Source organism: Hylobates moloch, unplaced genomic scaffold, assembly GCF_009828535.3.
Source record: "Hylobates moloch isolate HMO894 unplaced genomic scaffold, HMol_V3 SCAFFOLD_34, whole genome shotgun sequence".
NCBI lineage: Eukaryota > Metazoa > Chordata > Mammalia > Primates > Hylobatidae > Hylobates > Hylobates moloch.
The window spans coordinates 1,871,884-1,895,335 of NW_026652309.1; the positions used below are offsets into that span (position 1 = coordinate 1,871,884).

Consider the following 23,452-nt stretch of genomic DNA (forward strand, 5'->3'; position numbering starts at 1 on the left):
TAATAATATACATTATTATTAATTTATATTAATAATATACATTATTACTAATTTATATTAATAATATACATTATTCATCTATATTTTGACAAATGTGCCAAATTTACCTTTGGACCTTCAGGGCAAAAACAGGAACCTTTATAACCACATTATAAGGTCTTAATTTCTTATTTTTAACATGTAAAGTAAACTTTGAGTGCTTAGGGACAATTTGTATCTTATATGGAAGGCATACTCCCAACTTATCAGTGATACTTTTAAACTATAGAAAATACACCATTGAATATTAACTGAGCCATGAACTGAAAAAAGTCTTCAAAATAATCAGTCTGTATTGGCATCTGAGTGCTTTACTGGAATTTCTGTGACTCTAACAGAATGATTTTTGAGAGTCTGAGGTATGCAGAAGCTCTTCAAAACTAAATAAAAGTAAATACTCAATAAAATTCCAACTGTCCTTTATATTACCACAAAATCCACCTAGTATAATTTATCCCCCAAGTTACAACATGAAATATATACAATATTTAAAGAAAGAAAACATGTTGCTGCTATTTATAATTAACTCTTTGTTGAATTTACTTCATTAATAGATGTGCCGGTGTATAACAGCATTAAATTAAGACACATGCTTTAAAGAAATCTTTTTAAGAAAAATACACATACCTTGGCTGGAATCTGCATAAGCATCAAGCATTAAATAGAGTTGTTTTGCCCTAACCATTACCATAATAACTTTCCTTATAACAATTTCAGAGATGGGTTATTTGCTATTTGCTTTTCAATATGCTTACCATAAAACCTCACTCTCATTAGCCTCTTTTTTTTATATTAGGCCAAGTCATAGAAAAAAAATTTCAGTAATTAGCTCAAGTAAATGAACAATTGTCCGGCATGGAAACTCTGGGGGAAAATCATCCAAATCTTTACCATACTCATCCATCAACAACGCTGATCTAGATGGAGCAAAGGAAACTGATGCTTCAGTGCCTATATTCCCAGTCTCATCATGTAAACATAGACATTTCCAAGCCAGAACAACAGGTCTCTCTCTTCCTTGCAGGTGTTCTGGGGGAGGTGGTTGCCAAGCCGTCCCAGCCTCTCCTATGGGGGACGCAGGCTGCCTGTGGCTACTCTGAGGTGGTTTCTCTAAGGGCGAGCTTGTCACTCATAAACTCCACCTCACATCGAATCACATCAACCCAATCCATCATTTTCCTAATCCAAGTGTGTCCTCTTTAATTAGTGCCAAAAGGACACGGCAGTGATGGATGTTGCTGAGCAGAGGAAAGGACAGGCCCTGCCTTAAGTCCCAAGGTCAGCGCAAGCCTGGACTGGGAAGAAAAACAAATGCTATCATCAGCCCCAGAAGGTCAACCCCTCCCTGACCCTCCATCCCCGGCCTCTGGGATAAACAGATTAAGCCACCCTCTTGCTGATTAAGAAATCATGAGGAGATTTTAAAGATCTTTTTTAAAGACTCTGAGATGGACTTATTTTTTCCTACCCAATTGCCATCACAACCTTTTCTGGTTACAGCACCTTGATTTCCCTCAAGGGACCTACCCTTGCCCAATCAGGCCATGTGATTTGAAAGAAGCTGACCACCTCCAGGCCAGTAAGATATGATTCCCACAGCTTTGGTATTCTTCACTAATAGGAAAGAGAAATTCACCTCCTTCCTCGAAATGGCTGGAGCCTGGGGGAACAGAGGAGAAGGAAATGTGGCCTCACAGCAGGCCAGCAGAGAACCAGGCAGTGAGAGGGCTGAGAAGCAATGGTGAACAGTATAATTAGACCCTGTGGTCAATGGGCCCGAAGCCAAACTCCCCCTGGACTAATCACAAAACGGTGTCAGTCAATAAATACCTTTGATGGTGAAGCCAGTCTGGGTTGGTTTCTCAACAACAACTAAAGCCATATGCAACTAAAGAATCTTCACTAATAAGATGAGGAACCTCCTGGAGGGAAGGCATCTAGCCTACAACATCTATCCATTAACCAAAAGGATGTTTTCCTACACCAATAGTCTAGATGAAGTAAAGTCCTATGGAAAGTTTCAATGCTGGCAGAAAGTAGAAAAATAAAACAGTGCAAAATCCCCCATTTCACAGATGAGGAAACCCAGCCAAGAAAGGCCAAGCACCTCATTGAGATTCACAAGCACAATAAGGGTGGGACTGGGACCTGAATCCAGGGACCCTAATTCTGATTTAGGCAACCATGTTAGGGAGTTGGGCGTTGTGGGAGATGAGTTTGTACAGGGTGGGTGTGTGGCTGTATGTGATAATAATGGCATTCATTTCTTTCAGGAAATATGGAGCTTGTGGATCAAAAGAACACAGGAAACTAGTGGGGAAAGAGACAGAAAGGGATCAACAGAAAAGACGTGAATAAGAATGAAGAGGACTGTATCCCCACCTGCATGTCACTCCAACACCCTGCTGCTCAGTCCTGCCAATGGACCCCCAAGGGCCTGGCTGCCACCTGCTGCCCTGCGCCATCCTCCCCAACCTCAGGGGGCCTCCCACCTGGTACCCTGAACTCCACACTGGCCTCTCCACACTAGTTGATATGGTTTGGCTGTGTCCCCACCCAAATCTCACCTTGAATTGTAATAATCTCCACGTGTCAAGGGTGGGGCCAGATGGAGATAATTGAATCATGAGGGTGGTTCCCCCATACTGTTTTCGTGGTAGTAAGTCTCACAATATTGGATGGTTTTATAAATGGGAGTTTCCCTGCACAAGCTCTCTCTTGCCTGCTGCCATGTAAGACATGCCTTTGCTTCTCCTTTGCCTTCCGCCATGATTGTGAGGCCTCCCCAGCCATGTGGGACTGTGAGTCCATTAAACTTCTTTCCTTTATAAATTACCCAGTCCTAGATATGTCTTTATCAGCAGCATGAGAACAGACTAATACCCTAGTCATCAAATCTTTGCCAAGCTGATCTGCCCAACTCCAACCACCATGTTTAAAATCCTCAGAGGCTTTCCTGCTGCTCTTCATTTAAAGACAAAAATTCCTTTAATGAGCCCTTCCTGGTCCCACCCTGGGCTTCCTCCCACAACACGGGCATCTTTGTGCTCCACTGGGAAAAACCCTTTCAGAGTCACTCATACCTCCCCAAACACTCACGCAGTCTTCTGCCACAGAACATGTGTGCACACATACATGCTGTCTGCTCTCCCTAGAATGTTCTTCCCAGCACCCTCCCTGCCTCAGGCCCAATTAACTCCTATGCCTGGTCAGATTCCAGCTCCGAGTCACGTTCCTGGGGGATGCATGCTCCCCTCCAGGCCTGAACTGGTAGTTGCAGGGCCTGAACTGGGGAACTGCATCTACTGAACAATCGGATTCACTCCCTGGGCTCTGGCTGTGCCTCCCAGGTACATTGGGCCCAGATTGAGAAAGTCAGCAAGAAGGACTGACAAACAACCTTCATTTTCACACTGTTCATTATAACTCCTATATTTCAGTAGATCACATGGTAAGGTACTTTCTTTTGACAGGGAAAAACTGATTTTTTAAAAAAAAAGGCAACAGTGACAACTCAGTGAAGAAGGAAAATTTAACTTGCTCCTATTGTAAAAGTCACAAGAAAATGTAGTTTTCTTTGCGGTCTTTTAAAAAAAGGTATTGTAATATCCAGAACAAACCCAATTTTTTAAAACAGCCCTTGCTGAATAGCTAAACCTTGCCCCCAGGTATACAAAGGAGGCCAGAGTGAGCCCAGCTCTGGCAGGACATTTACCGAGGGCCCCAGCTAATAAGCAGCGGCTGTGGATGACAGGAGCCGCCCACTTCACAGGACTTGAGCCTTACTTCCTCCCTCAGACATCCCCAGGGACTGGCTGGAGGCTGAATGACTGACAGGTCCCCTCAGAATAGCAGGGGCTGGGGGTAAGATCCTCGAACTGCCCACGGGACTGGGCAGGAGCTTACAACCCTTGCCACCTGCCAACACTCCAGGCAGAACGGGGCCAGAGGCCTCCTGAGTGGGGCTGCGTGATGACAGTGACCAGCAGAGGACAGAGGCCCTAGGCTCAACAGCCTTATTAAAAATACAGGACAGGGGAGGGGAAAGAAACTCATTCATTAATTCCAGCCGTATTTATTAAGCTTTCATGATGTGCCAGGCACTGAGCTAGATGCTGGGAGAGACTGTTTTCATTCCAGCATCACGACATGAAACAGAAGGCTTTCTGTTTTCATTAAAACATGACGGTTTCATTAAAACATATTCTGGTGGTGTCGATAGGGATATGCACACACACACACACGCCACACACACATATGTACATGTATATCATTATATAAATTTATGTTTTATATGCAATATAAAAAACATTTAATTGTGCATAAATAACATATGTCCAGATGGTGATGAACACGCTCAGAATCAAATCAAGCAGGACGAGGAGAGGTCCAGGCTGGCAGGGGCCAGCGCTTTAGCCTCCGAGGCCAGGGAGGGCGGTGTGGGGCGGACACACACGTGATGAGAAAGGCGCCGCAGGCTGGGATCTGAGGGAGGCTGTTTCAGGCAGGAGAAAGAGCCAGGGCAGAGGTCTTCCCTCCTTCCTTCCTCCCTCCACCTCCCTCATGATTCCACAAGAGAACTTTTGTTCATTCTAAAAATACTGAGCACCTGTTCTCTGGGCCCAGGGAGGTTAACCCAGCCCTGCCTTTGGGGGACTCATCACGCATGGAGAATCAGAGAGTGGGTAAAAAAAAAAAGATCTGCTAACATAAAAAAGAACAAAATCATATCCTTTGCAGCAACATGGATGCAGCTGGGGGCCACTACCCTGAGCGAATTAACGCAGAAATAGAAAACCGAATACTGCCTATTCTCACTCATGAGTGGGAGCTAAATCTTGAGTATACACAAACATCCAGAACAACAGACACAGGGGACTCCGAAAGAGAAAGGGAGGGAGGGAAGGAGGGGGACAAGGGCTAAAAAACGTGCTATCAGGCCCTATGTTTACTATCTGGGTGACAGAATGAACAGAAGCCCCAGCCTCAGCATAAGGCGATGTGCCCTGGTAACAAACTTGCACATGTACCTCCAGAACCTAAAATAAAAACTGAAATTTAAAAAAAAGAGATCTTCTAAAAACACTGGCCAACAAATGAGTAGTGATAAGGTAGGGATGTGACACAAAAGGAAGGTGCAGGGTGCAGAAGAAGCGACAGAGAACCGCCAGGCTGGTGCAGGGAGGGCCCCCAGGAGGTGCAGCCTGAGCCTGGAGCAGCCTGGGGACACCAGGGCAAATGTGTCCTGGCCCCGTATGCTGGAAGTGCTGCTCTGGCCACAGGCAGCACAGGACCACCAGCTTCTGTCTCATACCGCCAAAGTATACATTTGCCCGTTCAACACATACTTGCTACAGGCTGCTAAGCACCAGGCCAGTGCTAGACCCTGGAGTCCCAGCTGGGAGCAAAAACAAACTCAGCTCCCGCCCCCTGTTGGAGTCTACAGTTCAGTGGTGGGGAAGGCGAATGAGGGAGGACAAGGACTAGGGAACCCGAAGATAGTGTTGAAACTGAACAATCAATGTCATGGTCACTGTTTATTTCCTTTTATATCTTTTTATATCTGTTGTTTATATCACAACAAATAGAAGTTAATTCAAAACTGTTGTTCACTTCGAAATGCAATACACACACACATTTCCCTAGATATACAGCAAACATCACTCCCTTTTTACTATAACCTTGCTGGTGATGACTTGATTTGCAGCTGCCTTCTCCATCGCCATAGCTCTGTGAGGGAGGCTTCTGCCCATCAGGGTGCTGCAACCACTAGCTCTGCGTCGCACACTGCAGGCACGCAGTGGCCTTTGACTTCATAATGGAGCCTCTTCCTCCCCGCTATACCAGAAGCCCTCCATTGCATCCATAACCTTTAGCAGTTGCTCAGTGTGTACTGGCAAGACGGACAGATGCAGGCAGGGGTAGCTCTGGAACGTTCCAGGTCTGCTGCTGCCCTTGAGGAGACGCCGCTTAAGCCCTGAACCCTCTCTGCTCCACCTCCTTCCTCAAACATAGCCAGCAGTGTTCCCTAACAAGTCCACCAAACAACGCCAAGCAGGACCGAATACCTGCCTATGTGCTACTTTCACAGGGTATCCAAACTGTGACTACAGGAGGCGTGGCAGAAGGCTTTCTATCCCCATCCCCCTTTTCACTTAGAATCCAATACTTTTAGACAACTAAAGGGACTGCGTCACCAGCACCCGTGCATTTGCCCTGAACACTCCGCGCAGAGGGGCTGCCTCACTCCCTCTCAGCTTCTCGCCGCTCCATCAGGCGTGCACCCAAGTTCCCCTGCACTGCCAAGAAGGCTTAATTCTCCCACTGGGATTTTATTCAGATGCATTTTAACATGCAGTGTTTGCCTTCTAATTTTAGAGTCTAATTATCCTGTGAAGAACGAGCAAATGTCTGTTCTCCTCCTGGAGCAAGGGCACTGTTTTGTGCAGAATTACTCAAAACTTGTTGCAAAATTCAGCAAAAGGCAAAGTTGGGGTGCTCACATGAAAACAAGATGCTTAAAATCATAATAAAGACCAACTGCTCTGTGTGTGTTGAATTCCCCCAACACTGCTTCCTTAAGGCTCATTTAAAGCAACAAGGAAGTCAGGCACAAATGTAGTTCCCACAAATGGGAAAAAAATACTACAAATGAAGTGGAATAGCACTCATTTAACGTGCGCTGTGTGCATTGATGCTGTGCAGGATACCTTCTCACCTTACTCCGATCCCCAACTTTTAAAAGAAGAATTAGGCCGGGCGCGGTGGCTCATGCCTGTAATCCCAGCACTTTGGGAGGCCGAGGTGGGCAGATAACGAGGTCAGGAGATCGAGACCATCCTGGCTAACATGGTGAAACCCTGTCTCTACTAAAAATACAAAAAATTAGCTGGGCATGGTGGTGGGCACCTGTAGTCCCAGCTACTCGGGAAGCTGAGGCAGGAGAATGGTGTGAACCTGGGAGGTGGTGCTTGCAGTGAGCCAAGATCACGCCACTGCACTCCAGCCGGGGCGACAGAGCGAGACTCTGTCTCAAAAGCAAAAACAAACAAAAAACAAAGAAGAGGAATTAAATTCTTAAAATTATTTGATTCAACCAGAGAGCTCTTTCTGTAGGCAAACACCCCAATGTTGGCAGGACAGCAAGTTGCTGTCATGCACCAAGTGTTTCCAATCTTCATTCCTTCTGCCCCGGGTTCCAGCTTCTAGGAATTTAGCCTAAAGAAATAATCAGAGATGTACACAAAAAGGCAGACAGCCTTAAGTCCATCCCAATTACTATAGCAAGAAAGAAGCAAACAAAAGCCTCAAGCCAGACTCATTTTCCAATGAAAGCAGAATGGGAAAATAAACGGTGGCAAATCCCTATTCTAGAGCATTTGGTCCCAAGTGTCGTAAGCAGTGTGGAGAAAAGCTTCTGATATATTAATTTAATAAACGATATAGACTGAACGATCCCGACACGGGAAAAATGTTTCTCTAGGAAAAGTGCTGGAGGAACACACACAAAGGTAGCCACAGGCGTTATCTCTGGGGTGGGGGTGGGGGGATTTGTGAATGCTTTAGATGTTCTTGATAATCTTCTATGTATTCTGAATTTTCAATAAATATAATTTTTGTTCTAATCAGAAAAAAAAGTCTAAAAGAAATAAAAGTGAAGAGATATCAACTAAGCAAGCAGATAACTAATTGTCCACCGAACCCTGCAAAAGTCCAGGAAACTACAGGAAGGGTAAGCTGGGGTGGCATGCTTGTCCTGTCCAAGTCTTCTTTTTCCTCTCTAATCCTGACCACTTCTTCCCCAATTCTAACGCTCTGCAGAAAGGCTGCCTTCTCTACATCCGGACCTCCACGGGCCATGCCACTGCCAAATGCAAGCCAGTGATCACCCACAGACCCAGGAGTTCCAACAGAGATGTCTGCACCCTCCCCAGGAGCTAGGACAGCCACGTGTCATCCACTCAGGATTCCTAAGTGACAGAGAATGATTTTGTGAGAGGTTCCTCCGTGAGGGGCCTTGGGAGGTTTAATTGACTTTAAACAGACTAACAGAAGAGCAATTAATAAAATGAGACTAGGGTATCGTTGCTGCATAATTTACTTGTACATACAGAAACACTGGAAACCACCAGGTCACAATTAATCTCTGCCTCAAGGCTGTGAGACATCCTTAACAGGATAATTATATATTCTATATACACAAACGTACACACACACACACATCTATAGATATGCATGGGATGGTTCATTTAATGTGTCAACTTGACTGGGCCTGAGGGTGCCCACACATTTGGTGAAACATTATTTTGGGTGCCCATGAGGGAGTTTCTGGATGAGATTGACATTTGAATCAATAGGCTGGGTAAAGCAGATGGCCTTCCCTAGCGTGAGTGGGCCTCATCCAATCCATTGAGAGACTGAATAGAGCAGGAAGACGGAATAAGAAAGAATTCTCTCGATCTGTCTTCAAGCTGAATCATCAGTCTTCTGCAGACTCAGACTGAAATTTACACCATTAGCTCTCCTGTTTCTCAGGCCTTCAAACTCGCACTAGAACTACACCATTGGCTCTCTCAGGTCTTCAGCTTGCTGACTGCTGGGACTTCTTAGACTCCACAACACATAGGCCAATTCCTTCTAATACGTCTAGATAGATAGACAGATAGACAATGGATGAATCGATGAAAATGATAGAGAGAAAGAGACATACATACATGCATACATACATGGATGGATGAATGGATAGATGATAGATACGATAACGGATGGACAGATGAACAGAGATGGATGGATGGATGAATGGACTGGTAAACAGATAAATAAATAGATGAATAGATAGGCAATAGATAAATCTCTATATCCGATTGATGGTGTCCCTCTGGAGAACCCAGACAAATATAATATGTATATATATATATATACGCATACATTATCTCTATTTATATCTTCTCCCCATATATCTATGTATCTATATTTATATAGATGTGCATATATAGAGAGAGAAACACAGTAAAAGAAACCTGTAACAATAATGGCATAAATTTGGTTATGAGTCCCTACTCTACTGCTTCATTTTTGGTCCATTTTTATAACTTAGAAGCCAAATGCTTGATTTTCAAAGACACATTTAAGATTCTTTTGCAATGATAATGGTATTTGTCAGTGTTCTTGGAGTTCATCACATTTGCAACCTCCCTAATCTAAAATAGCACTGCCCTTCTCTGAGATGCAAGGTAAAATTTACAACCCTATGATCTCTCTAGAAACAAGACTTAGGTTCTCCCCACAGTTGCCTTCTCTACTACTTGTTTGATGCATGGAAACCTAGACTTCCAAATTCTCTTCAAAACCAAAGAGCTGACAGTCGCTCACATGCCTATGTCATCATAATGAGCAGGGCTGTACAGCATCATCCTCTGCAGGCAGGGCAGGAGCAGTTTAGGTTGCTACAGTCCCCCTGCCCAATGTCTCTGCACCTCAAAGCTGAGTGGAACTACTATTTCTCACCAAGACTGGTTGAAGACCGCCTGGCCCCAGGGGCATCTGCACTCTTCAGCCTTGCTCTATCCAGCTCACATCCAACCAGGCTCTTTGGAGAAATCTTTCTTCACCATCTTGTCCTCCAACCCTTCTGTGCACATGACCTAGCCCAACTAGAGAGAAAGTTCCTTGACAGTAGAATAGTAATTATAGCCAAAGCAGGGAGAGTTGACATGTCCTGAGTCCATGTGGTGAGCTAAGCATCTCTACACTGACTATACTTGATCCTACCAACCATCCAAGGTTAAGAATCTTTCCCGAGATTGCTCAGCTGCTGACGGGCTGACCCAGGGTCTGAGACAAGTAGGTCTGAATCCAGATCACAGCTCATCAACCCGTCTGCTATGCTCTACTGTCCTGTTGCACACCTCACAGCCTCAACCCCAGCATGCACAGGATGAAGTGTGCCTGTTTTTCGCTATTCCATAGAGCTCTCTCTCACAATGCCAGAATTGGAACTAGGAAAGCCTCTGTTGGCCTAGGGGCATCATGGCCAGGTTTGCAAGTTTTTTTCCTGCATTATCATGGAGAATATGGAGGAGGAAAGAGAACAGGTTTCAAAAATTTATATTCCAGCACAGTACATCTCTTCCAAGAGTCTAAGAGAAAGGAAATCAAGGTAGTAAAATGGAAAGTCAGATAAGGGGAATTAATACCTGCTACTGCCTTCCATCTATGTGCATCCCCTTTCTCCCCTCCTCCCTCAGTAGTACCCAAGGTTGGCATCAGGATGGGAACTGAGTCTCAGAGAGAGGGATTAACTTGCCCAAAGTCACACAGCTAGTAAGTTATAGAACTGGGACTCAATGCCAATAATCTTTGTGCCTGCCTCCCAAGACTCCTCAAAGTCAGCTTTATGAATATTCTCTTTCAATTGGCCAGCCCAGAAGAGGCCCAAGGTAGGAAGGTGGGGAGAAGATGAGAGAATCAAGTTGACTGGAGGTCACACCATGCTTGTCCCCTCTTGGAACTTTGTGTGGTCAGTAAAGCCTTCCCCTGACTGTAACCAGAGCATTGCTGTGAGGTCCTCTTGGCCAAGAGAAAAGAACAGACAGGTGTGAAATGATCATCCTGCAGGTGCTCCTTTCTCCAGGAGCTAATGTCAGCAAATTGGGGGCTGTGCAGATAATTCCCCCCTCAAATACTATGTCTTTGTTTCCTCTTCAAATGGCTGTCCTTCCAACTACCTGTCCTTACACCACTGTCCTTCCAGCTGCCTGGACTTCTACCCACTCATCCACCCATCCACACACCCACCCACCCACCTACCCACTCATATATCTACCTAGCCATCATCAACCCATCCATCCATCCACCCATCCATCCATCCATCCATCCATCTCCATTTGACCATCCGTCCATCTACCCATCCATCCATCCATCCATCCATCCATCCATCCATCCATCTCCATTTATCCATCCATCCATCCACCCACCCATCCACCCACCTACCCACTCATATATCTACTGAGCCATCATCACCCAATCCATCCATCTACCCATCCATCCATCCATCCATCCATCCATCCATCTCTCCAACTCCATTTATCCATCCGTCCATTCACCCACCCACCTACCCACTCGTATATCTACCTAGCCATCATCAACCCATCCATCCATCTACCCATCCATCCATCCATCCATCCATCCATCTATCCATCTCCATTTATCCATCCGTCCATCCACCCACCCATCCATCCACCCACCTATCCACTGGTATATCTACCTAGCCATCATCCATCAATCCATTTACCCACCCATCCACCCATTCTCCAATCCATCCACCTATCCATCTATCAATCTCCATCCATCCATCCACTCACTCACCCACCCATCTACCTATCCACCCATATATCTACCTAGCCATCATCCATCATCCATTCATCCACCCACCCACCCGCCCATCCATCCATCCATCTATCCATCCACCATCAACCCACCCATCCATCCACCCAGCACTTATTGAGACCCTACTGTGTATAAGGCATAGATAAGGGATGGATAACAAACTGGATACTGTCCCTGTCCTCAGAAGGCTATGGCTTGGCCCATCTAACATAGCTACAACTACTAAGAACCTAAATAGCAATTAAATGACAGTGTTTCTAAGTACTACAAAAGCACTTTCAACATGCTAAGACAGCTTATACCAGCGAACCCCATCTGGTTGGTGGGAGGAGGGGTAGTGGTGCAGGTGTCAAGGAACCCAGGCAGCATTTAATAGCCCCAGTGGATGCACTGGGGCTAAGACCTTGGGGCCAGAAGCAAAACAGCCTGGATTCAGCCCCTAGCCATGTAGTTTTCTATTCCCACACTTCCCTGAGCCTTAGTTTCCTCACGCTCAAAATGGGGATAACAATAATGGGAACCTCTTAGAGCTCTCATGAGGCTTCAGGAAGATAAAGTATGTAAAGAACTATGTGCTTACCAGATAACAGCAGTCCCTCAAGAAAAATGGTAGCCACCCTCATAGAACCACCACTGACCCTGTCTTCTAGCAACTTCTCAACAAGCATAAAGAATGCAGCCACATCAACCACAATAGGGAATCAAGTTTTGCAAAAGAATGACTCCTCCCTCCTCATTGTTTGTTGGTGTTTTTTTTTTTTAATGTTTTGTGTCTTTATTCTAGTATGTTGGTTGGTTAAGGATCATTTCATATTTGTTCACGTTTGGGTCGAGGGTAGGGACAGGAGTCAATGATAGGGTCATCCTATTTAAGGAGTGAATTCCCAGGAGAAATGCATCCATTATAGACATGAATTTCTATGGAGCATTTAATCTGCGGCATTTTTACCAGCTGTGAACTTGGAATTCGTATGAGCTAAGATGTTTTGGCCTGGCCAACTATGTAATCCCACAAAAAGACAAACAGCAAGCATGGCTAGAGGTAAAACAAAGGTCACTAGAGGACACACTTACAGACTAGGCCACCTACCCACATTGTGATTTCTTTAACCTACAGCAGAAAGGCCAGACCACAGGGCAACAGGGAAAAGGCATCTGCCAGAGACATCGCTCTAGCAGAGCTGGTCAGGAGCTGTGGGAGAACCCCGAGGATTCAGAGGCTCCAGCTCCAGCAGCCCTGAGTCCTGCTTCTGAACATAGAACAGACCCCATACAGGAAACAAAGGTACTGCTCACCTTGGGACCCCATACAGGAAACAAAGCCACAAACCTGCAGAGGTGTGGCAAGCTGGGGCAGACAGCCCCACAGGGAGCATGAGGAGCAGGTTGCTTTGGAAGCACGGCAATTTCCTTGCCTAGATCGTTCTAAAATTCTCCTGGTCACCTTGGATCAGAGTCTGTGTTGGTGAGATAACAGCCTGTAGCCATCAAGGGCTTTCAGTAGGGGCCTTGGCAAGCAAAGTCTTCTTTGCTTATGATGTTACTGAATGTAGAAATATCTACACTGTAACATATTAACAGAATAAATAATAGCTAACTCTCAGGTAGCAACTATCTTCTAGACACTTTCTGTTTATCATCTTTGCTCTGTGTTTTTCATCACTGTATTAATAATCATTGCTAATAGTACAGAAAACAGCCATCATTTATCAAGCATCAGTGAAGTATAGGAATTGTGCCAGGGCCTTCATACACATCTCCATTTCTATTTACAACAACCTCAAGGTAAATATCCTGATATCCATTTGAGAGCTGGGGAAATTTAGGCTCTGAGAGGTCACATAACTTTGTCCAGAGCCTCACAGCCAGTAAGCAGAGCCCAGTTCCAGACCAGGTCTTTGGCCATCTCCCGTACCCCTTCCCCTCCCCATGCCTACCATGGTGTGCTGACCAGGAGTGTGAGCTCAGGTGGCCACATGCTCTGTTCAAACCCAGACTATGTCCCTCACCCACCAGGACTTGAGAGAGTTCTCAGTTTCTTCACCTGTAAAATGGGGATAAATAGCACCTGGCTCCTCAGGTGGTTATGAATATTGAATGAGATAAAACCTGCAAAGCTCATAGTAGGCCCTCATTAAATCAAAGTGCTATCAAAGTCTGCTGTCTGCAGACCTGATCCATGCCCCCATTAAACTGTCCGAAGACTCAGGAACTGGCTTATAACCACTGGCCTCACCCAGAAACTAAAAGAAGCAAGAAAAATGACCAGAGATATTTCCAAGCAGTGACTTCTGGGAACATGTCTTTTTTAAAAAAATAAATAAATAAAAGTGATGAAAATATAGACAAGTAATTTTTCGCCAGCAGATTGGCACAAGGAAGAAAGATGGGCAAGATCCAGCATTAGCTAACGTGAAGGAGCAGCAGCTTCTAACATTTTCTGTAGAAACATACATTGATCAAAGTCTCTTAGGAGGACCTCATGGCCACTCTGGACAAACATGAAAAACACAGAAATACTTCACAGCAAGGACACTCATCACTGAGCAGCTGAAAACAGTCCCCAACTGCGTGCAGCCCGGAGACCTGCCCAGAGAGGCCACTGCACACCGAGCACCCTGCAGCCATTAATCAGGATCATATGAAGCTTTGTGTAGTCCCTGTTCCAGCAGAAAAGTGGGGGCACACCCCATGCAGACATTATGACTCCCCTCTTATGCGCCATACAAATATTTGAAAGTGACAGCGAATGTACTGCCCAAAATCCTTTATCTCTACAGCATGGGATTAAGACATCTTAACTTTTTTCTTCATGCTTGTATATGTTTACCAAATAGTTCACACAAAAGAGTAAGTTCAATTTTTATATTACAGATGCTTTGAATCAGCAAAAACGTAATAAAAAGCAAGGAGCAGGCCGAGCATGATGGCACATGCCTGTAATCCCAGCACTTTGGGAGGCTGAGGCAGATGGATCACCTGAGGTCAGGAGTTCGCTACCAGCCTGATGAACATGGTGAAACCCCGTCTCTACTAAATACAAAAAAATTAGCTGAGTGTGGTGGCGCATGCCTGTAATCCCAACTATTGGGAGGCTGAGACAGAAGAATTGCTTGTACCTGGGAGGTGGAGGTTGCAGTGAGCCCAGATTGCGCCATTGCACTCCAGCCTGGGCAACAAGAGCAAAACTCCATCTCAAAAAAAAAAAAAAAAGAACAGAAAAAGAAAATGCAAGGAGCAGCCTTCTCCCTTTCCTTTATTTCAGCCAAAGCCAGTACCCTCCACCCGGCACTCTCAGAAAGGATGCTGGAATGGAGGTGACTGCTTCTCTACTCTGAGCTGGTGTGGCGTCACTGCACTGCCCGATGTGGTCGCCATTAGCCACAGGTGGCTATTTAAATTTAAATCAATTACAGCTAAGTAAAATTTAAAAATTCCATTCTGAGGTTGCACGAGCCACAGTTTGAGGGTTCAGCAACCATTTGTGGCCAGCGGCGCAATCCCGGGCTGCATGGCGCAGACCTAGACCATTTCCATCATCACAGGACGTTCTGCTGGATGGCGCTCACCTATAATGAGGCCTCTGAAAGGAGACCCGAGAAGATAAAAGCACAAGAGGCTGCCTTGAGGGCAGGGAGCAGCGATTCTTTTTCTATGAAGGGCCAGAGAGTAAACAGTTCAGACTGGGAAATTTTTCTGGGAAAATGCTCAATTCTGTTGCTGCGGTGTGACAACAACCACAGGCATTTCATCAAAAAAGGAGCAGCAGGCCAGGGTGAGGGCTTGCTCCTCCTCATTCCAGGCTGTGATTAGATGACCATCACCACCGTTCACGGTCAACACTCCTAACCTGTTACTCTGTGCTGGGCACCACATTAAGTGTTTTACCTGCGTTTTCTCATTGAATCTTCACTGCAATGCAACCAGGTTAATACTACTAGTGTGCCCATTTTATGAAGGAGGGAACTGAGTTGGAGAGGTGATGTAACCAACCTAAGTGCAGAGGCTGGGATTCACACCCAGCTCTGCCTGATTTCAGAGGCTGCACCTGCGACCACAACACTTCGTCCCTCGTGAGAATTAAAATATTGCCTTAAATATTTCTGGCCCCTAAAGCATTAAAATACTGCCTTATGTTACAAACCCTTCCAGGGCTCATAACATCTGAATCCATTATATCTATCTCCCAGGCGATAAGGTGAAGACCAAAAGCTGGGTGCTGAACAGTGACGGGGTAAGCAGAACATTAGTATTTAAACCGAGCAGAGGAATCATGTAAAAATTAGACATTTCCCAGTAATGTTATACAGTTGAGTGGTTTGGGAGAAAATATTCGTTGGAAAAATCAAAATGATAATGAACTTAGGAACCTATTAGTTAATCTGTTACAAAGTCTTTGGCTTTGAAAGAACCTCATAAATAATTAATTGTGTTATCCATTAACCTCCGCCCTATTATACCACTCAAAGAACCACAGTCTAGAGCCACAGGAGGTAATAAATTGTGGGCATGGGTGACTCATTATTAAAATTAAATATGTCATTAGCAGCTCCTGAGAATACCTTTTCCATGACTTACAGAGCCCTCCACAACACAAAAACCCAGGCAATATTAAAGTATCCAGGCAAGTGAGCTTCTATTTTATTTCTTTTAAAAACAAAAACAAAAGAAAAACAGGATACATATGCAGAACGTGCAGGTTTGTTCCATAGGTATACATGTCATGGTGGTTTGCTGCACCTACTGACCTGTCCTCTAAGATCCCTCCCCTCACCCCCACCCCCACCTCTCAACAGGCCCTGGTGTGGGTTGTTCCCCTCTCTGTATCCATGTGTTCTCAATGTTCAACTCCCACTTACAAGTGAGAGCATGCGGTATTTGGTTTTCTGTTCCTGTGTTAGTTTGCTGAGGATGATGGCTTCCAGCTTCATCCATGTCCCTGCAAAGGACATGATCTCATTCCTTTTTATGGCTGCATAGTATTCCATGGTGTATATGTACCGCATTTTCTTCATCCAATCTATCATTGATGGGCATTTGGGTTGTTTCCATGTCTTTGCTACTGTTAATAGTGCTGCGATAAACACACGTATGCGTATGTCTTTATAGAATGATTTATATTTCAAAACCCTACTTTCACGAAAAAAGCCTAATCTCTAGCACACGCTGTGTCACTGGGAGTGTGACAGGTCCTCCCAGAAGCAGAGGCCATGGGTAGATGTCCCCTCTCATCTCCCCATCAACTCCCACACTCCTCCCCTTCCTGCCTCGTGCACCCCAGGATCAAGGTAGGGGATGGAAGTGCAAAAGCAAGAGCACTGCAGATCAGTCTTTCTCAGCACCCAGGCAACCACTCTCCCGGGAAACACCAGGATACTCCACTTTGAAGCAGCTTCAAGAACTTTCAGTTAGGCAGAATCTGCAAAGAGTGATGGGAAGATCTCCCTGGGACTGGAGATGCACTTAAAGCAGGCGAGGGAGAGTGATGTGAGGGAAAGTAGGTGGGCATTTGGATTCCAGCCTGGGCACTTTCATGAGCCCTGTGATCCGGGCAAATCCACTTCCTTCCTCTAAGTCCCCGTAATAATCAGAAATGGCAGAACCCCAATCAAAGCTGCTGAAACCTAAAAGGGAGGAAGTGTTTAACTGAGAAGCCTGGGGGTACACTAGCTTCACACACGCTGGATCCAGGGATGCAAATAATGCCATTGGGAAATCAACCCTCAAAATGTCTTTGCTCAGCTTTCCTTTGGGCTGGTTCCATTCTCTGGCTCCACCTGGGTTGGGGAAAATGGCCACCAGCACTCCAAGCCCACAGCCAACCAGCTCTGTGACTTCTTGTGGGGGGGAAAACAACTCTTTCCAAAAGCTCCAACTGAAGTTCTAGAACAGATTCTCATTTGTGAAGGCTGAGTCATGAGCCCATCTAAGAACCAATTACCAGGGGCAGAGACTGTGCAGGATGATGGCCAATTCCACGTGGATAGAGATGGAGGAGGTACGCCTTTTCCCAGCAGACGCAAGGGGCCTGAGGAACAGGAGTGGGCTACTAGGACCTCCCCTAGCTTTGGTGCTCAACCCCAGCACATCCCAGATGTGACCATCTCAGGAACCTGGACCAGTGGTAGAACAGAGTCAGCACTGCCCATGGCTCATCATGGCCTATGAAGGCCATGTGGCAGCATTAGACGACAGGCCGCCAGCCACAGCCCAGATGATACAGTCCCCACACGTCCCGTACACCGCAAGGTGAGGACGATGGGGAGGCAGGTTCAGAAGCAGGCACACTCCAGGTCAGTGTTTGCTCAGGCCCTGGCAACCTCCCTCCTGGGAAAGGACAGAGGCTACCACAGGCTGGGGCCAGATGCCACTCCACAGCGGCTTCTGGGAACACAGACTGCAGCTCTGAGGACCACAGGCATTCCCGTTCATACAGCCGCAGCCCCCATGCCTCAGCCCAATCATCCATGCCAGCCTGGGGTGACGTTTCCCAAGTCCCTTGAAAAATGAGGACAACGCAGTGAGGCGATTTGGGGTCTGGCTCTGTGTCCTTGAAAAGACTGTCCTCTGTTGGAGGATACGGCCTTCCTGACGCCTTGGATTTGAAATTCCATTTCTTTTGGGAAATACTGGTGATGATAGTGTTATTATTATACTATTGTAAAACCAAGGATGTTCGGGTTGTTCTTCACTGTTGTTTTTAAACATCCCTAGTTGACCAAAATATAAAAGTTGGCAACTCCTGCCCACCCCTCCTGCCTCTGTCAAGCCCCCTGTAAACTGGACCAAGACAAAGTCCTACCTCTCTCCTCCCTCCATAGCTACCCAAAAACTGTCACTGCAAACAAACCTCCCTCCCCTGTCCCTGCAGAAAGGCAGGCACTAACTGTCTGCTGCTGCTGGCTAGGGGACAGAAGAGAGGAGCATCTGAGGAGCAGCATGCCCCAGGAGCTCATTAAAAATGCAGAGTCTTAGGCCCTACCCAAGGGTCAGAACCCACATTTTAACCAGACTTCCAGTGACATGTATGCACATAGACGTTTCAGAGGCGCCGGACCAGACTTTATCCAAGGACCTCGTCTTGATAATTACGGCAACCGAGGGCCCCTAAGGTGGGCATCTGCCCCTGACTTTTATCCCATGGGCATTCTTCCCTGAGCATGGCTTCTCTCCCAGTAAGGGAGGTCCAGGCCTCTTTCAGCCCTGCTCAACCCACACTTTGACTTCCATTCCACAATGACAGCTAACAGTCATGAAGCTGGCTCCACATGCCAGCATCCCTGCTGGTTGGTGGTCACTTCAACTCCAGAATCCCCACAGATCCATCCCTTCCTCATGAACATTTTACCAAATCCCTCCAACCACCCCTGTCTACCCTGCAGGTGTAACTTTCCTCCTCAAATCCCCTAGAACACCGAGAATCCTAGAGCTTCCTTGATAAGCCTAAGAACCCTCTGCCTCTGAGTCAACATCTTGAGGGTGGCCAGGACTGGACCCTGCCTCTGTGCAAGGACTCCCACCCCAGTGGCACTTCCTCTAGATGGTGCTGGGTAACTGCACCACCCGGTGTCTCCCCAACTTCACTCACACGTCACCACTCTTATGGATGTTGCTCTAATAGAACCACTTGGTCTAAAATGAATATAATGTTTTCTTAAGAAAGTTTAAAATGAAAACTTGACATCTACTTTAATGGAAATGCAATATTTTTCTAATGAAAAATTAAACAGGCTGGGAACGGTGGCTCAACCCTGTAATCCCAGCACTTTGGGAGGCCTAGGCGGGTGGATCACCTGAGGTTAGAAGTTTAAGACCAGCCTAGCCAACATGGTGAAACCCCATCTCTACTAAAAATATAAAAATTAGCCAGGTGTGGTGGACACCTGTAATCCCAGCTACTCGGGAGGCTGAGGCAGGAGAATCGCTTGAATCTGGGAGGCAGAGGTTGCAGTGAGCCAAGACCACACCACTGCACTCCAGCCTGGGCAACAGAGTGAGACTCCACCTCAAAAAAGAAAAAAGAAAAATTAAACAGACATATACCTGATATGAACGTTCTCTATAAAATTAATAGTTCATTTACTGCCTAAAATCATCTCACACTGCCAGGAAATCAGTCTCATGATTGACACTAATGAGTTGACTGGAAAGTGGCAACCACCAGGACACACTCACCCGTGGGCTGGGCTTTAGGACCTGGCACTGTATTCATGCATTCTGCAGGAGGGTTTCTTCTTTCCTTTGGCTGCATGGAAACCCCTTGGCTGCACGGAACCCCCAGTCTACAGCCACACCCACGGGTGTCATTTAATGCCATCACGGGGAGTTGGGTGCTTCCTTCTAGTGACTTGCCATCCATCACAGTGGGAAGACGGAAGGCCACAGTGGCTGTCTTGACAAGCAGGACACTCATTCGGTGCCACCCACTGCAACTGTGTTGAGGACAATTGTGAGATTAAGAGAATTTTATTTCATGAGCACTAAGCTCCAATTCCAGAGAGGCAACCGTGTTTATTCCGCTCCATTGTCTGACAAGGAACAGAAGATGGAAGCCTCCAGATCTTCAGGGGACAGGCATGGAGCTCATACCCTGGAAGGGCAGGATGATCACGTGAAGAGAACCAGGGAGAAGGTGGCCACTCACAGCCACAGAGAGAGTCCTGGGACGGGTCCTGCCCTCACAGCCCTCAGAAGGAACCTGCCCTGCCGGCACCCTGATCTCAGACCTCCAGCCTCCAGCACTGCAAGAGAGTAGGTTTCTGCTGTGGAATCCTCCAGTCTGCAGCACATGCTAGGGCAGCCACAGGAGATGAGCTCAGCCAGAACAGGGGAGGGAGAAGGGGAAGGCTGGGCCTTCTCGGGCAGCCAGGGCCTTCCTGGGGAGAAGGGAGGTGGGGCAAAGGCTTGAGCCTCCACAGGCACCGGAGAAGCAGAGGCCTGGGGGCCAGGAGGAGGCTGCCCCTGCCACCAGAGCATGGTGGGGGCACAATGTAGGGAAAAGGAACCAGGTGGGCATCCAGCCAGCATCCACACACGTCGCCCATGCCACCTCAGGAGCCAAGGGGCCTGGCGCCTCATTATTTAAAAGTCAAGTCTCACCTGGTTGTTGTGAAGCTATAGATGTGATAAAAATTCATACAATTATTCACTGAAAAAAAACAGCAAAAGTGCTTGCAAAACCTGGTGGAATTCACTAAGGCCTCTGGTTTAGTTGGTTTAGTTAACATCACTGTACCAACATGCACCTCCTGGTGCCAATCAGTGAACCATGGAAAGGTGGATGCTGTCATTGAGGGAAGCTCTACAACTCCCATGTAAGTCTAAAATTATTTCAAAAAAGTTTAGAAAGTGTAAACAATTGTATTAAAAACAAACAAACAAAAAACAAGATCTAACCTCCGTGGCTCTTCCCGGCACAGGGATGTGGCTTCTCCGTCCTTTTCCCAGCCTTCCAGGGTCCCACAAATCCATCCTTCTCTGGCCCACCTAGCAGGTACTATGGAGAATCCTCCAGAGCACAGGAAACAGGGGAGGTCTTGATACCAACCAGGAGTCTGGAGAATGAACTGATCCTCTCCTGCACTTTGTGTTTCTTTGTGTTTTTGTGAACTCAGAGAGAGAACAGGGCTTGCCTCTCTCCCCAGGAGCCAGGAGCCAGAAATGCCTGCACGTGGCCCCATGCACGGCTGCACTCCGAGGGCCAAAGCCTCCATTCACGTGCAGGCTGCGGGGACAGCGCAGCGCTTGCTCTCTGTGAAATGCCTGATTTCAGCCTGCAGCCATCGCTAGCTTGCACAGCATCCCTGGCCTGCCTCAATGGCAACCCTTGTCCCCGAGAAGCACAAAGCCGCTTCTGCTCGGGAGCCAGGGCTGCAGCTGGGGGGCGTCTCCATCCCATGACTGGGCCCATTCTTCCCCAGCACACAGGCAACCCTGCCAGGGAACACGCATGGCTCGGAGCTCCCAAGTACTCTCTCCTGGCAAGTGAGGAGTGTAAATAAATCTTGGGAGGAGGACATGAGAGAGCAACACAGTCCCTGGAGGACAGTATTCTAGAGTGGCCACAAGAGTTGGAAACTTCTATGCTGAAGCCTTAAGAGGTTGGTGAGTTTCCTGTCACTGAAGGCATTTGAGCAGGGACAAGAATTTTCCTGGGTGGGGATGGGCTAAGGAGGGGGCAGAAGGAAGCAAGCACTGCCTGGATAGATGGGTGGATGGATGGATAGAGAGAGAGATGATAGATACACAGATTGATAGATAACGGTAGATGATCGATTAGCAGATAGATGATAGATTATAGATACATTGAAAAATAGATTACAGATATATTGATACATAAATAAAGATAGATAAATGATAGATTGATGGCTAGATGCTGGAATATAGATATATTTATAGATGATAGATATATTGAGAAATAAATAAAAAAGACAGATAAATGATAAATAGATGGATGATAGACACATACATGGATACACAGATGCTTCCTAAGCAGGAGGGCACAACCGAGTGACAGAGGCAGGTGGGCGCCTGACCTAATCAGTGTTGTCCAGTCCCAGATATCTCTATCCAACCACACACCTCTCCCCAACTCCAGGTACAATTTCCACCTGGGGATCTGATCGGTCTCTCAAACAGAACCTGTCCAAAGCTGAACAGAGCATTAATTTGCCCAACCCCCATCCTGCTCATCTCAATGGCTCCTCCCCATTGCCACCAGAACCTCTCCATCCTTCCAGCTGCTCAGGCTGGAACCCTTCGAGTCATCCAGGACTCCTCTGTCTCATCCCAGCCATCTGATCCCTCTCACACCACACCTAGCTCTACCACCATCTTAATTGGATTCTCCTAAAAGCAGAGCTGCAGGCGGGCTTAGGTGCAGGTAGCTTATTTGGGAGACACCTCAGGAAGCAGAAGCAAGGGAGCAAGGAGAGTGAGGGAGGGAGGAAGGGCAAACCCACACACAGGTGCATTTCCAAGGTCCCAGCTGAAGGCAGCAAGGTTGCATTCTCTGAAAGCTCCAAGAAGCACCCACCTAAAGGATGCATGCCTGGGATGTTTACTCCCATTTTATCAGCTGAGGATTGTCCTTCAGACATTAGCTCCCCTCATGTTCTGGCTGCACTTTGATGCTTGGGAGAATATCCACAGCACCAGGCTCATGGCTGTGCTGTACTGGAAAGTGTTTGGGTGGTATAAGGGAGCTGATATTTACATTTGCCAATTGCCATGGTGTAAATACTTCCCACCGCGGCCAGCTTGCAGCATTCCTGAAAGTGTAACCACCTGCTCCAATACAGCGCTCATCACCCAACATGCTGGTTGATTGAAGCCACAGCTGAAGACCAAGGCAGAGCTGGTCCAAGGAGCTGTGATGCAGGCACAAAAAACATCTGCTGTGAACAACCTGCTCCAAACCACCAGCATCTCTGAGTAAATGACCTTCGAATCCTCCCTTGCCCAGCACAATCTCATCTCACACTGCAGCCATTCAAATCTCCTTCAACGGGCAGCTCTGAAAATAAAGCCTAAGTCTTCCCCCAGGCCTCAGCACCTCCCTGGGATCCTCCCCTGGCCACCTCTTGGCATTGTGGGCATCCAAAACTTGCCCCTCTCCATCACTCACTCAGCCTCACTGGTCTCCTTGTTCCTCCCACTCCCAAGCACATGCCTGCTGCAGGGCCATTGCACCTGCTGTTCCTGCTGCCCTAGTGCTCTTCTCGAGGGTAGTCACATGACCAGCTCCCTCACTTTGCCTGGTCTCTGCACAGATGCCCTGCTCTGAGGTCCTCTCTGACCATCTATCACAGACAGTTGGGCTCTCCTCCCTGCCAGTCTCATTCCTCCAGCCTCACTTTATCATCATTCAAGGCATCTATAACCACCTAGAGTCCTATCATACATCTATTTCTATGCTGTCTGTTTCCCCTCATCCCACAAGACTACTCATTCCGTGAAGGCAGAAACATCAGTCGTCACTGCAACCTGCCATACATAGCTATATGCATACTCCAAAAACGGTGAC

At 46.8% G+C, this 23,452-nt stretch overlaps 1 protein-coding gene across 4 annotated transcripts in view; it reads right to left on the reverse strand.

Annotated features, from left to right (window-relative positions):
- LOC116463375 (phosphatase and actin regulator 3) overlaps positions 1-23,452 on the reverse strand; it is a 272,708-nt gene that overhangs the window by 198,893 nt on the left and 50,363 nt on the right. Inside the window, exon 1 of one of the 4 annotated variants that reach the window (XM_058434606.1) lies at positions 20,824-21,787. The exons of the other annotated variants lie outside the window; for them this stretch is intronic. The gene's annotated coding sequence lies outside the window, so the exon portion shown is untranslated. Of the gene's footprint in view, positions 1-20,823; positions 21,788-23,452 lie in introns of those variants that run through there. 4 annotated transcript variants of the gene reach the window in all.